This window comes from Geotrypetes seraphini, chromosome 4 (genome assembly GCF_902459505.1).
Source record: "Geotrypetes seraphini chromosome 4, aGeoSer1.1, whole genome shotgun sequence".
NCBI classification, from domain to species: Eukaryota; Metazoa; Chordata; class Amphibia; order Gymnophiona; family Dermophiidae; genus Geotrypetes; species Geotrypetes seraphini.
In genome coordinates this window covers 7,189,445-7,204,079 of record NC_047087.1, presented here as the reverse complement: position 1 = coordinate 7,204,079, position 14,635 = coordinate 7,189,445, and positions in this window count along the sequence as shown.

Sequence of the window (14,635 nt, the reverse complement as noted above, 5' to 3'; positions counted from 1 at the left end):
CACATATACATATTCCATGAAAACAGGTTATGACAGTATAGTGCTGTTATGGTATCCTATGCTAACCTGAAAGAACTAGTATAAAATGTATTAAAATTAATCTAATATAAAGGTATCACCTTATGTATTTTTCATTTTGTGTTTTATCATATTTCTCAATCTTTATTAGCATGGCTACCACATTTCTTTACCCTAATTTTTTGGGGTTGCTGCCAGATACTTGTGACCTGGATTGGCCAGTTAGAAACAGGATACTATTGGTATGACCCAGTATGACAATTCTTATGTTTTTAATTAAAAATAAAATTAATTTTTCTACCTGGCAATTTCCTTTTTCTAAGTGTGTTGGTCCCAGTTGCTGGTTTCTGCTTTCCTTCATCTTAATTCTTTTTGCCTGGGTTTCCTGTTTATTTGTAATGTTTCTTTTCTCCTTTTCTACCTCCCTGTCCAGTCCTAATTCATTCTTATTATCCAGTCTTTAATATCCCTCCTTCATCTACCTGCAGCTTTTCTTCCTTCCCTCACCCTTGTTCTCTCCATGCCCCTTCTTCTTCTCCTCCTCCAATCTTTCACTAACTCTTTTCTCTCCCCTCCCCTCTCTATCCCCATCTTTCTACTTGGCATATTCTCTCCCTCCCCATCCTCCATTTAGAATTTTTCTATCTCCATCCTTTCACTTGGCATCTCCCTTTCTTCTCCTATTCTTCTATCCAGCATCGCCTCTTTCTCTTCTTTTCCTTCCATCCAGCCAGCATCTCTTCTCTTTCTCTTCCTCCTTGCATCCACTGTCTCCATTCTTCTAGTGTTTCCCCTATCTCCCTCTCCCCTCTCCCATTTGGTGTCTTCTGTTTCCTGCCACCGCAGCGGTGCTTCCCCTGATGAACAGTAGTGGTGGTGGCGGCAAAACAATGAAAGGCAAGCATGGGGCTAGTAGCTTCAAACATGCACTGCTGGCTTTGCCACTCCCCTTGCCCCCAACACACAGACACATCCTTTCCAGCCCCTCCTTCTCCTGTGCACAGTTGTTTTCTTGCAGGCTGTACTCTTTTGGCAGCACCACATGTTGGAAGATGGTAGCACCAGCTCCTCTTCAAACTGCTTACATGAATACCATTACATTACATTACATTACGGATTTCTATTCCGCCTATACCTTGCAGTTCAAGGTGGATTACAAAAGATTTGACTGGACATTTCCAGTGATGAACACATTACAAAAGATTTGACTAGACATTTCCAGTGATGAACACATTACAGAATGTTTGACTGGACATTTTCCAGTGAAGATACTTTTTTTTTTTTTTTTTTAAGGGGGGGTAGCTGGATAGAAATCTAGGGGATCTTACGGGTTGGATAGTAAACTGACAGTGCCGAACTGTGTGATATTAGCAAATGGAATATAGTTAGAGTAGGCAAGATTACAATCTATTTTAGGGGTCTGTTTACTTGAAAGGTGTTTAGGTGGGATATTTGGGGGAGAATTATCTGGCGGTAGGTGAATTATCTGGAGGAAGGTGAAATTAGCTGGAGGTAGGTGAAGAGGGTTTAAGATATTTGGATGAATTTTTTGAAAAGCAGGGTTTTGATTTCTTTACGGAATGTTTTGAAGTCGTCCGATGTTGTCAGCAGGTTGGAGATTGAATGGTTGAGTTTTGCTGCTTGTGTTGCCAGAAGGTTGTCAAACATTTTCTTGCGCTGTGTGCCTTTGAGTGGGGGGAAGACAAAAGGGTTCGGGGTTCTTCTGTGTCTTGAGGTGGAGGTCTGGTTTAGGTGGTTGTTTAGGTAGGAGGGGGAAGAGTCGTGTACTGCTTTGAATAATAGGCAGTGGAATTTGAATTGAATTTGAGCTTGTATGGGTAGCCAGTGGGAGTCTAAGAAGGCAGTTGTTATGTGATCATATTTCCTGAGTGAGTAGATCAGTCTGAGGGCGGTGTTTTGTATGGTCTGGAGTTGCTTTATCATAATGGCTGGACAAGGAAGATACAGGGAGTTGCAATAGTCCAGCAGACCTAAGACTAGGGATTGTACAATTAGTCTGAATTGTGTTTGGTTGAAGAATTTTCTGATTTTACGTAGGTTTCTCATGGTTAGAAAAGCTTTCTGGGTCGTCTTGTTGATTTGGGACTGCATTGTGCAACATCTGTCTATAGTAACTCCTAGGAGTTTTAGTTCGGTTTGTATTGGGTATTTGGTATTTTTGATTATCAGTTCTGTGATGGTAGGAGTTTTGGCCTTTTCGAGCAAAAGGAATTTTTTATTTTCTGAGTTTAGTTTTAGTTTGTGATCTATCATCCATTTTTCTACTGTATCTAGTGTTGTTTCCAGCTTTGCTGTGGTGGTGGGCTCTGATGGGTCGAAGGGGAGGAGTATGGTGATGTCGTCTGCGTAGCTAAAGGATGTGACATTTAGGTTATCTAAGGTGGCTCCTAGGGAGGAGATAAAGAGGTTGAAGAGCATACCACACAATTTTAAACAATTTGCTACAATATTTGAAAACTTATGATGCAGAAATTTGAAAATCTGCCCCAGGAAACTAAGCTGGTTTTTAAGAGTGAAAGAGTGATTGAATATAAAAGCTGTCTTGGATAAGTAACAATTTACATAGAAACATCTTCAGTGCTCCAGGCTTTATGCTGCCAGAGTCAGACTCCCCCCGCTAGGATTATCAAGTTTCAAGTTTATCAAGTTTATTTCTGTTTTTGATTAATCGCCTATTTCAATTTCTAAGCGATGTACAAATTATAGTAAAATACAATAAAGAAACTTAATACAATAACAATATTTTCCAGTTATGACCAACATGAGAGAAAGGAAGGCGGGTATAGTTACATTTTTGGGTATGGTGAATAAAATGGAAAGAACAAGAGGAGGGGTATAAAATTTTACCAAAGCACACTTCGTAAACATTAATTAAGCGTCTATTAGAGATTAAAAGCATCCTTAAATAAGTAAGTTTTTAAAAAGTTTTTAAACGTTGCCATATCATGTTCTATTCTAATATACTGGGGGAGAGTATTCCACCATTGTGGCCCCGCAACAGTGAACATATCTGCCCTTCGTGTCCCTATAATTTTTAGTGAGGGAACTGTTAATAAACTTTGCTCAGAAGAACGCAGAGATCGTTGGGTTTTATAAGGAATCAAGGATTTAGATATAAATTGCGGTTCACTAGAAGCTAAGGTCTTGAAGATTAGAAGCATAAGTTTATACAAGATCCTATGACTAATTGGTAGCCAATGTGCATCTATCAATAATGGGGATATGCGATCGAATTTTTTTGCATTGTAAATTAGTTTGATGGCTGTGTTCTGGAAAATTTGAAGTCTCCTTTTTTCTTTTTGAGTAATGTTTATGAGTAAAGCATTGCAGTAATCAATTTTTGCTATAATAAAGGAGTGAATCAATATCTTTAAAGATGATGGGTTAAGAAATTTGGTGATAGATCTTATCTGCCGTAATTTGAAAAAACAGTTTTTAACAATAGAAGAAACATGTTCATGATAGGTTAGTTTATCATCTATTACAACTCCAAGGATTCCTCTTCTGTCCTCTACACTCTTCCCCTATTTCACATACAGTGGAGGAGTCTGACACTATGTGAGAAAGGAAGAGAAGACAGGCCTGAATTGCCAGACTCCTCCACTATGGTTCTTCTCTCATCCCCCATACTCTCCCCCCACTACCAGGCACATCTGCTCTTCCTTTCTCATTTTCTACCACCACTTACCTCAGGGCATTCTCCCTTCCCAGACTCCTCTGCTGTCACCATATTCTGCCCCTCTCTCAGCTCCCTCCACTCTTCCTCTGATGCCCACCCCCATTACCAAAGCCCTCCACTGGCCCCTGTACTCTGTCTTGTGAGACCCTCCCCTGTTACTTAGAAACATAGAAAGATGACGGCAGAAAAGGGCTACAGCCCATCAAGTCTGCCCACTCTTCTGACCCACCCCATCAAGTCTGAGTGTTAATGACCCAGTTCCTTAGCTCGACCCCCATAGGGATCCCACGTGGATGTCCCATTTATTTTTAAAGTCGAGTACACTGGTGGCCTTGACCACTTGCACCGGAAGTTTGTTCCAGTGATCCACAACCCTTTCTGTAAAGAAATACTTCCTGGTGTCGCCATTAAATTTCCCTCCTCTGAGTTTGAGCGGGTGCCCCCTTGTGACCGAGGGTCCCTTGGGGAAGAATATATCGCTTTCCGCCTCAACACGACCTGTGATGTACTTAAACGTCTCAATCATGTCTCCCCTTTCTCTACGCTCCTCAAGAGTGTAGAGCTGCAGTTTGTCCAGTCTTTCCTGGTATGGAAGACTCTTGAGTCCAGAGACCATTCTAGTGGCCATTCGCTGGACCGATTCAGCTCGAAGCACATCTTTTTGGTAGTGTGGTCTCCAAAATTGCACACAGTATTCCAGGTGAGGTCTCACCATGGTTCTGTAGAGCGGCATTATGACTTCAGGTTTGCGGCTGACGAAGCCTCTATTGATACATCCCAACATTTGCCTTGCCTTGGATGAGGCCTGCTCCACTTGTTTGGCAGCCTTCATGTCTGCACTGACGATTACTCCCAAGTCCCGTTCTTCTGAAGTCCTAGCTAGTGTTTCTCCATTCAAGGTGTAAGTTTTGCATGGATTTCCGCAGCCGAGATGCATGACCTTACATTTCTTAGCGTTGAAGCCCAGCTGCCATGTCGAGGACCAGTTTTCCAACGTGATCAGATCCTGCGTCATACTATCCTTAAGATTGTTTTCACTTACTATTGTGACCAGCCAGGCCTTCTGCCAGTACAGGTCCCAGTCAGAACAGAAGGCAACAAGGTGAAACAGAAAACCCGGGGAGGAGTTGGGAAGGAACAGGTTGGGTCTGAGCTGAATAACCTTATTGACCACCGGGGGAGCTCAAGAGGCCCTTGGAACACTGCCAGGGCTGACCCAGCAGGGCGGGGTCCCAAGGGATATAAACCTGTCCCAGACAGCAGGAAAGGAAGCCAACTAGGGAGGAAGTTAAAGCCTTGCCTCCCTAGAATCCCTGATGAGCTGAACAGGGACAACAGACCTCAGGCCATGGAAGTAGAGGATTTTGAGCAGTCAAGAGAATGGGCTCAATTGGAAGAACCCATGGATTGTCAAGATGCCTGTGTTACTGGAGAGGATAGCTTCCCTGAGCCCATGCAGGTTAATTGGACTTTGAGACACAATCAGTGAGTGGTTTTTTTCTTTTCTCTTTTTTGCTGTTTTTGGAAGCTGTGTTTTACTTTGAATGCTGATTGTGTTTGTATGAAAGCTGAGAGAGAGATAGAGGGAGAGGTTTTGCATTCAACTGGGTGGGAATGTGAAAGCCTGTTTTGTAGGCTAGCAATTTTTGGCAAAACCTAATTTTCTCTCTCCTGTTACCTGGCAGTCCTAATTAAGGTCTGTCAGAGGCTTTCTTTATTTTGCCAAGGACTAACAAAATTGAATGAACTCAAATAGTGAACTGTAGTCTTATGGACTGATTGCAGTAACTGCTTTTCTGCAGTTAGCTTAAGCGCTGTTTTGAAGCTAAGGTCTCCAAGAGGAGGTGAGACTGAAGAAGCAGTAAAGCACAAAGTGTAAAGTTAATTGTATCCACTGCAGTTGACTTGTTTTTTTTCTTGGAAGTTTTCCTTTTTGTATTATGTTTTCTTTTGAATGCTGAATAAGGAATATGAGCTGATATTCATGGACTGTTTAAGGCATTACTTACCTGCTATGGAAACAGTGAGTAAACTGAACCTTTTATATTAACTGATTGAGTGCTGTGACTTTTTGGTGTTTTTCTTGATTTTGAATCCAGTCCTGCAGGGTGACTCCAGGCCGGGTCACACACAAGCATATGTTTTGGTGTAGTCATCAGGATTTCTATGAACCCCTATGCAGGGTTGTACTGATGGCCACACTATATTACACAGTTTGGCATCGTCGGCGAACAATGTTACTTTACCCTGAAGCCCTCGGGTCAAGTCTCTTATGAATATGTTGAAAAGGGATGGTCCCAGGACCGAGCCCTGCAGTTTAGCTTTATCTGAATCTGTTTCCACATAACTCCTGTCTGGCGTTCTAAGGCGTACTATCCCATTTGTGTTCTTTTTCCTGTCGCTAATGTACCTGAAGAAGGATTTATCCCCCTTCTTAATATTCTTCGCTAGAGCTTCTTCCATTTGAAGTTTGGCCTCCCTGACTGCTGTTTTGACCGCTGCGGACTTTGTCTTGTATTCAATGTTCGCTTCTTTCTCCCCGGTGCGTTTGTATGAGAGAAATGCTCTTTTCTTATCCTTGACGCAGTATGAGACCTCATCAGTGAACCATTTGGGTCTCTTGTTTCTTTGTTGTTTATTTACCGATTTAATGTAGCGAACAGTTGCCTCCTGAATGGTCGATTTCAAGGTTGACCACATAGTTTCCACATTATCGGTTACTTCTTGAACCTGTAGTGTCTGATGAACGAAATCTCCCATGCGTTCGAAGTCAGCACCCCGGAAATTGAGTACCCTTGTTCTTGTCCGTCTGTCCTCCCCCCCCTCCCCCCCCATGCCAGGCTCCTCTGCTATTTCTTGAACTGGCTCATCTTCCATACATCCTGGACATCTTCCTATAACCTTAGCACCTAAACATAAGCACCTTATGCGCACTAAGATTCTAGAATACTGGCAGTTACGCACATTTGTACTGGGTGCACATGCATTTATATTGTGAGCGCACGAGTCCCATAGAGTTCAGGCAAGAACGATAAAATATAGGCACATAATATTAGAGTGTTAAGCTTCAATTATATAACTGGAATATTGCGCACAGTTGATAATGCAAGTTCCCTTTTCAGTGCTTATCTCAAGGCCTGAGCACTTATACCTTGTCAAGTTTCTGGTGGAAATGTTTGTGCATTACACAATGATACAAATTTGTTTTCGTCCCCGCGGGATCTATCTCCATTCCTGAACACTCTTGTCCTCATCTGCACAAACCTCAAACACTTCTGATTTTAAAGTTTTTGAGGCTTGTGCAGATAAGGACAGATCCCGCAGGGACGGGGACAAAGTTGTCCCCATGTCATTCTCTAACTGACAGTATTTTGTTAACTTAGCACCTAATTACTTGACACTCCCCTCCCATGTCAACACTCCTCTTGGAGTTGCACACCACAGAAACTAATCTAATCAGGATTTTTAATCGCACTTTTCCAGTTCAGGTTCAAGGCGATTTACAGGTTAAGAGGCCCATGTAGCAAAACGGGGAAATTTTACAGTATATAGAAGGAGGATGTAATGCATTACTAGGGAAGGTTACATTGTTACAGGAGGGAAGTATTAGTTTCAAGTTTAATTAAAAATTTTTATACCACCTAATCAGCCTTCTAGGCGGTGTACAAAGTCATAGAAGAAAACAATAGTTAAAATACAAATTTAAAAGGACAGGGGACAGCAGACTTTTAGGGACATAAAACCATAACAAGTGGAAACAAGAGGATAATAGGCAGGAACTACAATTTCAAAGATAAAAGATAACAGTTTAATGGAAAAAAACAATAGGAGGGTAAATAAACATAAAATCATTCTAAGTCGCCCTTAAAAGGGCAGTTAAGTTTCAAAGGCTTCGTTAAAAAGAAAAGCCTTTAGCTTTGCCTTGAATTGATTAAGAGCTGATTCATTACGTAAGTAGGTTGGAATGCTATTCCAAAGAGAAGGCGCAGTCACCAAAAAGAGAAATCTCATTGTATTTATGTATCTTAGTGGCAGAACAGAAAGAAGATTATGAGCTGACGATCGAAGAGCCTTAGAAAGATTGTGTGGGATCAGATTATTGATGAATTGAAGTATTGCATGTAGGAAGCAGAAACTCGAGGTACAGCTATACGATGGGAGGGATGTTACTGGCTGAAAGTACCCAAGAAAGGGACTTAGGGGTAATAGTGGACAAGACAATGAAGCCGTCGGCACAATGCGCAGCAGCCGCTAAGAAAACGAATAGGATGCTAGGAATAATCAAGAAGGGTATTACAACCAGAACGAAAGAAGTTATCCTGCCGTTGTATCGGGCGATGGTGCGCCCGCATCTGGAGTATTGCGTTCAATATTGGTGATACTCGAGAGGGTTCAAAGGAGAGCGACACGTCTGATAAAAGGGATGGAAAACCTTTCATACACGGAGAGACTGGAGAAACTGGGGCTCTTTTCCCTGGAGAAGCGGAGACTTAGAGGGGACATGATAGAGACTTACAAGATCATGAAGGGCATAGAGAAAGTGGAGAGGGACAGATTCTTCAAACTTTCAAAAACTATAAGAACTAGAGGGCATTCGGAAAAATTAAAAGGGGACAGATTCAGAACCAATGCTAGGAAGTTTTTTCTTCAACCAACGGGAGGTGGACACCTGGAATGCGCTTCCAGAGGGCGTGATAGGACAGGGTACGGTATTGGAGTTCAAGAAGGGATTGGACAATTTTCTGAAGGAAAAGGGGATAGAAGGGTATAGATAGAGGGTTACATACAGGTCCTGGACCTGATGGGCCGCTGCGTGAGTGGACTGCTGGGCACGATGGACCTCAGGTCAGACCCAGCGGAGGCATTGCTTATGTTCTTATGTTCTGTGGATGGGCTATTTGGCCTTTATCTGCCATCATGTTTCTATAAAGCTCTATGACCTCACAATACAGGTGTAAAGAGCCTTAGCCAATAGGAAGAGGAGATGCAAATGTTAAGAGCCTTAGCCAATAGGGAGAGGAGGAGATAAAGCACAGTTACTTACCATAACAGGTGTTATCCAGGGACAGCAGGCAGATATTCTTGACTGATGGGTGACGGCACCGACGGAGCCCTGGTACGGACAATTTTAGAGTGATTGCACTCTAAGAACTTAGAAAGTTCTAGTTAGGCCGCACCGCGCGAGTGCCTTCCCGCCCGACGAAGGCGCGCGGTCCCCAGTTAGGATAAGCCAGCTAAGAAGCCAACCCGGGGAGGTGGGAGGGACGCAAGAATATCTACCTGCTGTCCCTGGATAACACTTGTTACGGTAAGTAACTGTGTTTTATCCCAGGACAAGCAGGCAGCATATTCTTGACTGATGGGTGACCTCCAAGCTAACAAAAAAGAGGGATGGAGGGAAGGTTGGCCATTAGGAAAACAAATGTTGTAAAACAGATTGGCCGAAGTGTCCATCCCGTCTGGAGAATGCATCCAGACAATAGTGAGATGTAAAAGTATGAACTGAGGACCAAGTAGCAGCCTTGCAGATTTCCTCAATGGAAGTGGAACGGAGGTAAGCTACAGACGCTGCCATAGCTCTAATCTTGTGGCCCGTGACAGAACCTTCCAGTGTCAGGCCCGACTGAGCATAACAGAATGAAACGCAAGCAGCAAGCCAATTGGACAGGGTGCGTTTAGATACAGGATGACCCAACTTGTTAGGATCAAAGGACAAAAACAGTTGAGGAGATGATCTGTGAGGTTTGGTGCGTTCAAGATAGTAAGCCAGAGCACGTTTACAATCCAAGGTATGCAAAGCCTGTTCACCTGGATTAGAATGAGGCTTTGGAAAAAATACAGGTAAGACAATGGATTGGTTAAGATGAAAGTCAGACACAACCTTAGGGAGAAATTTTGGATGTGTACGGAGGACCACCTTATCATGGTGAAAAACAGTGAAAGGTGGATCGGCCACTAGTGCATGCAGCTCACTGACCCTCCTGGCAGAAGTGAGAGCTATAAGGAAGACCACTTTCCAAGTAAGAAATTTGAAATGCGCTGTGGCCAAAGATTCGAAAGGAGGCTTCATTAAAGCAGAAAGAACCACATTGAGATCCCAGACTACAGGAGGGGGCCTAAGAGGTGGTTTCACATTGAAAAGGTCCCTCATGAACCTAGAAACCAAAGGATGAGCCGAGAGGGGTTTTCCATGGACCGGCTCATGAAAAGCAGCAATTGCACTAAGGTGAACTCTGATAGAAGTAGATTTAAGACCAGAGTCAGATAATGAAAGAAGATAGTCCAACACCAGTCCCACTGCTAGAGACATGGGATTATGGTGATGTAAGAGGCACCAGGAAGAAAACCGAGACCACTTCTGTTGATAACACTGAAGAGTGGCCGGTTTCCTGGAAGCAGCAATGATAGAACGGACAGGCTGAGAAAGGAGTGAATGAGCTGAAGTCAGCCCGAGAGAAACCAAGCTGTCAGGTGCAGAGACTGCAGGTTGGGATGCAGAAGGGACTGTTGATGCTGAGTAAGCAGAGAAGGAAACAGTGGAAGAGGTATGGGTTCCCTGGAACTGAGTTGAAGTAGAAGGAAGAACCAATGTTGCCTGGGCCACCGTGGAGCGATGAGAATCATGGTGGCCCGTTCCCTCTTGAGCTTGAACAATGTCCGCAGCAGGAGCGGTAGAGGGGGGAAATGCATATAGGAAGAGACTGGTCCAATCCAGGAGAAATGCATCGGGCGCCAGACGGTGAAGAGAGTAGAGTCTGGAGCAAAACAGGGGCAGTTGATGGTTGTGGGGAGCTGCAAAAAGGTCCACTTGAGGAGTGCCCCACTGAGCGAAAATGGACTGAAGAGTCATGGGATCGAGAGACCATTCGTGAGGTTGAAAATGGAATTGCTAGGCTAAAAGATGCTGGGAACAAATATGTGGAGAGTGATGAGGAGAAAGCAAATGTGCTAAACAAATACTTCTGTTCTGTGTTCACAATAGAAAATCCTGGAGAAGGACCGAGATTGTCTGGCAAAGTTACATGAGAAAATGGAGTAGATTCTGCGCCGTTCACGGAGGAGGGTGTTTATGAGCAACTTGAAAAACTGAAGGTGGACAAAGCGATGGGACCAGACGGGATCCATCCCAGGATACTAAGGGAGCTCAGAGAGGTTCTGGCGAGTCCTATTAAAGACTTGTTCAACAAATCTCTGGAGACGGGAGTGATTCCTGGGGATTGGAGGAGAGCGGATGTGGTCCCTATTCATAAAAGTGGTCACAGGGATGAAGCAGGAAACTACAGGCCGGTGAGCCTCACTTCAGTTGTTGGAAAAATAATGGAAGTGTTGCTGAAAGAAAGGATAGTGTATTTCCTTGAATCTAATGGGTTACAGGATCCGAGGCAACATGGCTTTACAAAAGGTAAATCGTGCCAAATGAACCTGATTGAATTTTTTGATTGGGTGACCAGAGAGCTGGATCGAGGACATATGCTAGATGTAATTTACTTGGATTTCAGCAAAGCTTTGATACAGTTCCTCATAGGAGGCTGTTGAACAAACTTGAAGGGCTGAAGTTAGGACCCAAAGTGGTGAACTGGGTCAGAAACTGGCTGTCGGACAGACGCCAGAGGGTGGTGGTTAATTGAAGTCGCTCGAAGGAAGGAAAGGTGACTAGTGGAGTCCCTCAGGGTTCGGTGCTGGGGCCAATCCTGTTCAATATGTATGTGAGTGACATTGCTGAAGGGTTAGAAGGAAAAGTGTGCCTTTTTGCAGATGATACCAAGATTTGTAACAGAGTAGACACCGAAGAGGGAGTGGCGAATATGAAAAAGGATCTGCAAAAGTTAGAGGAATGGTCTAATGCCTGGCAACTAAAATTCAATGCAAAGAAATGCAGAGTAATGCATTTGGGGATTAATAATAGGAAGGAACCGTATATGCTGGGAGGAGAGAAGCTGATATGCACGGACGGGGAGAGGGACCTTGGGGTGATAGTGTCCGAAGATCTAAAGGCGAAAAAACAGTGTGACAAGGCAGTGGCTGCTGCCAGAAGGATTCTGGGCTGTATAAAGAGAGGCGTAGTCAGTAGAAGGAAGAAGGTGTTGATGCCCCTGTACAGGTCATTGGTGAGGCCCCACTTGGAGTATTGTGTTCAGTTTTGGAGACCGTATCTGGTGAAAGACGTAAGAAGACTTGAGGCGGTCCAGAGGAGGGTGACGAAAATGATAGGAGGCTTGCGCCAGAAGACGTATGAGGAGAGACTGGAAGCCCTGAATATGTATACCCTAGAGGAAAGGAGAGACAGGGGAGATATGATTCAGACGTTCAAATACTTAAAGGGTATTAACGTAGAACAAAATCTTTTCCAGAGAAAGGAAAATGGTAAAACCAGAGGACATAATTTGAGGTTGAGGGGTGGTAGATTCAGGGGCAATGTTAGGAAATTCTACTTTACGGAGAGGGTGGTGGATGCCTGGAATGCGCTCCCGAGAGAGGTGGTGGAGAGTAAAACTGTGACTGAGTTCAAAGAAGCGTGGGATGAACACAGAAGATTTAGAATCAGAAAATAATATTAAAGATTGAACTAGGCCAGTTACTGGGCAGACTTGTACGGTCTGTGTCTGTGTATGGCCGTTTGGTGGAGGATGGGCAGGGGAGGGCTTCAATGGCTGGGAGGGTGTAGATGGGCTGGAGTAAGTCTTAACAGAGATTTCGGCAGTTGGAACCCAAGCACAGTACAGGGTAAAGCTTTGGATTCTTGCCCAGAAATAGCTAAGAAGAAAAAATTAAAAAAAAATAAATAAATTTAAATTGAATCAGGTTGGGCAGATTGGATGGACCATCCGGGTCTTTATCTGCCGTCATCTACTATGTTACTATGTTACTAATTCTGCTGAGATTGTCTGCTAAGGAATTCTGTTCCCCTTGAATGTAGACAGCCTTCAGGAATAAGTGACGAGCTGTCGCCCAAGACCAAATCCTTTGGGCTTCCTCACAAAACAGGCGGGAGCCCGTCCCTCCCTGTTTTGTTGATGTAGTACATTGCAACTTGATTGTCTGTGCAAATGAGTAGTACCTGAGAGAAGAGAAGATGTTGAAATGCCTTGAGGGCATAAAACATCGCTCGGAGTTCCAGGAAATTGATGTGGTGTTTCTTTTCCTGGGTAGTCCAAAACCCCTGAGTTTGGAACTCGTTCAAGTGAGCTCCCCAGGCATAGGGGGAGGAATCCGTGGTGATGACTAGTTGATGCGGAGGTAGATGGAACAGCAGACCTCTGGATAGATTTGAGGATGTCAACCACCAAAGAAGCGACTATCGAAGAGACAAGGTCACAGATATGTGTTGTGAACAAGGATCCGTCGCTTGGGACCACTGGGTCGCTAAGGTCCATTGAGGAGTACGCAGGTGGAGACGTGCGAAGGGTGTGACATGTACTGTGGAGGCCATGTGTCCCAAGAGCACCATCATGTGATTTGCAGAGATGGAAGTTTGCTGAAACACCTGCTGACAGAGATAAAGGATGGTGTGAAGGCAGTTTGGTGAAGAAACGCCCTCATCCGAATAGTGTCCAGAATGGCTCCAATGAATTGAAGTCGCTGAGTTGGAATGAGGTGCGACTTGGGTAGATTGATTTCGAACCCCAACAGTCGAAGAAAGTGAATGGTCTGATTGGTGGCAAGCTGAACCGCCTGAGGAGAATGAGCCTTGATCAGCCAGTCGTCCAGATAAGGGAAGACTTGAAAGTTGTGAGAGCGGAGATAGGCCGCAACCACAATCAGACATTTGGTGAACACCCTGGGAGAGAAGGCCAGGCCGAAGGGTAACACCTTGTACTGATAATGATGTTGGTTGATGAGAAAGCGTAGATATTGCCTGGACGTCAGATGGATAGGAATGTGTGTGTACGCCTCTTTTAGATCGAGGGAGCATAGCCAGTCGCCCTGAGAGAGAAGAGGGTAGAGGGTGGCCAGAGAGAGCATTTTGAACTTCTCCTTGACCAAACATTTGTTGAGATCTCTGAGATCTAATATTGGTCTGAGGTCTCCGGTCTTTTTGGGTACTAGAAAGTACCGGGAGTAAAATCCCTGGCCTCGCTGATCTTGAGGAACTTCTTCGATGGCGTTGAGAAGAAGGAGGGATTGAACCTCTTGAGCGAGAAGGAGGGACTGAGACTTGTTGGAAGCAGACTCTTTTGGTAGGCCTAACGGCGGAGAAGTCTGGAAGTTTAGGGAGTAGCCGTGGGCTATGATCGAGAGCACCCACTGGTCGGTGGTGATTACTTCCCATCGAGAGTGAAAAACGTGAAGTCGACCTCCTATGGGCTGTGGAAGAGGACAGGAGGGAGGAAGACTGGCAATGCCCTGGAGAAGGGAGTCAAAAGGGCTGCGTCAGCTTAGTTTGAGGGGCAGGCTTTACGGTAGGCGGCTGTTGCTGACGAGCCTGTTGGTGCTGTTGGCGTTGCTTCCGAGGTTGAGGAGGATGAGGCTGAACCGGCCGAGCAGAAAACCTCCTCTGATACGATGGTTGTTGTCTAAATGGACGAGGAGGAGGAGGCTTCTTCTTATTTTTCAACAAGGTGTCCCACCGTGTTTCATGGGCAGAAAGCTTTTGCGTGGTGGTATCCATGGACTCCCCAAACAGCTCATCCCCTAGGCAGGGCGCATTGGCAAGCCGGTCCTGGTGGTTCACATCCAGGTCTGAAACTCGGAGCCATGCCAACCGTCTCATCGCTACAACATAGCAGTGGCCCGTGATGTCAGTTCAAAAGTATCATAAATTGAACGGACCATAAACTTCCTGAGTTGCAAAAGGCTGGAGGTGCATTGTTGAAATGCAGGAAGTTTATGGTCCGGAATATACTTTTGAAAAGAGGCCACCTGTTGGATGAGATGTTTCAGGTAAAAAGAGAAGTGAAACGCGTAATTACCTGAACG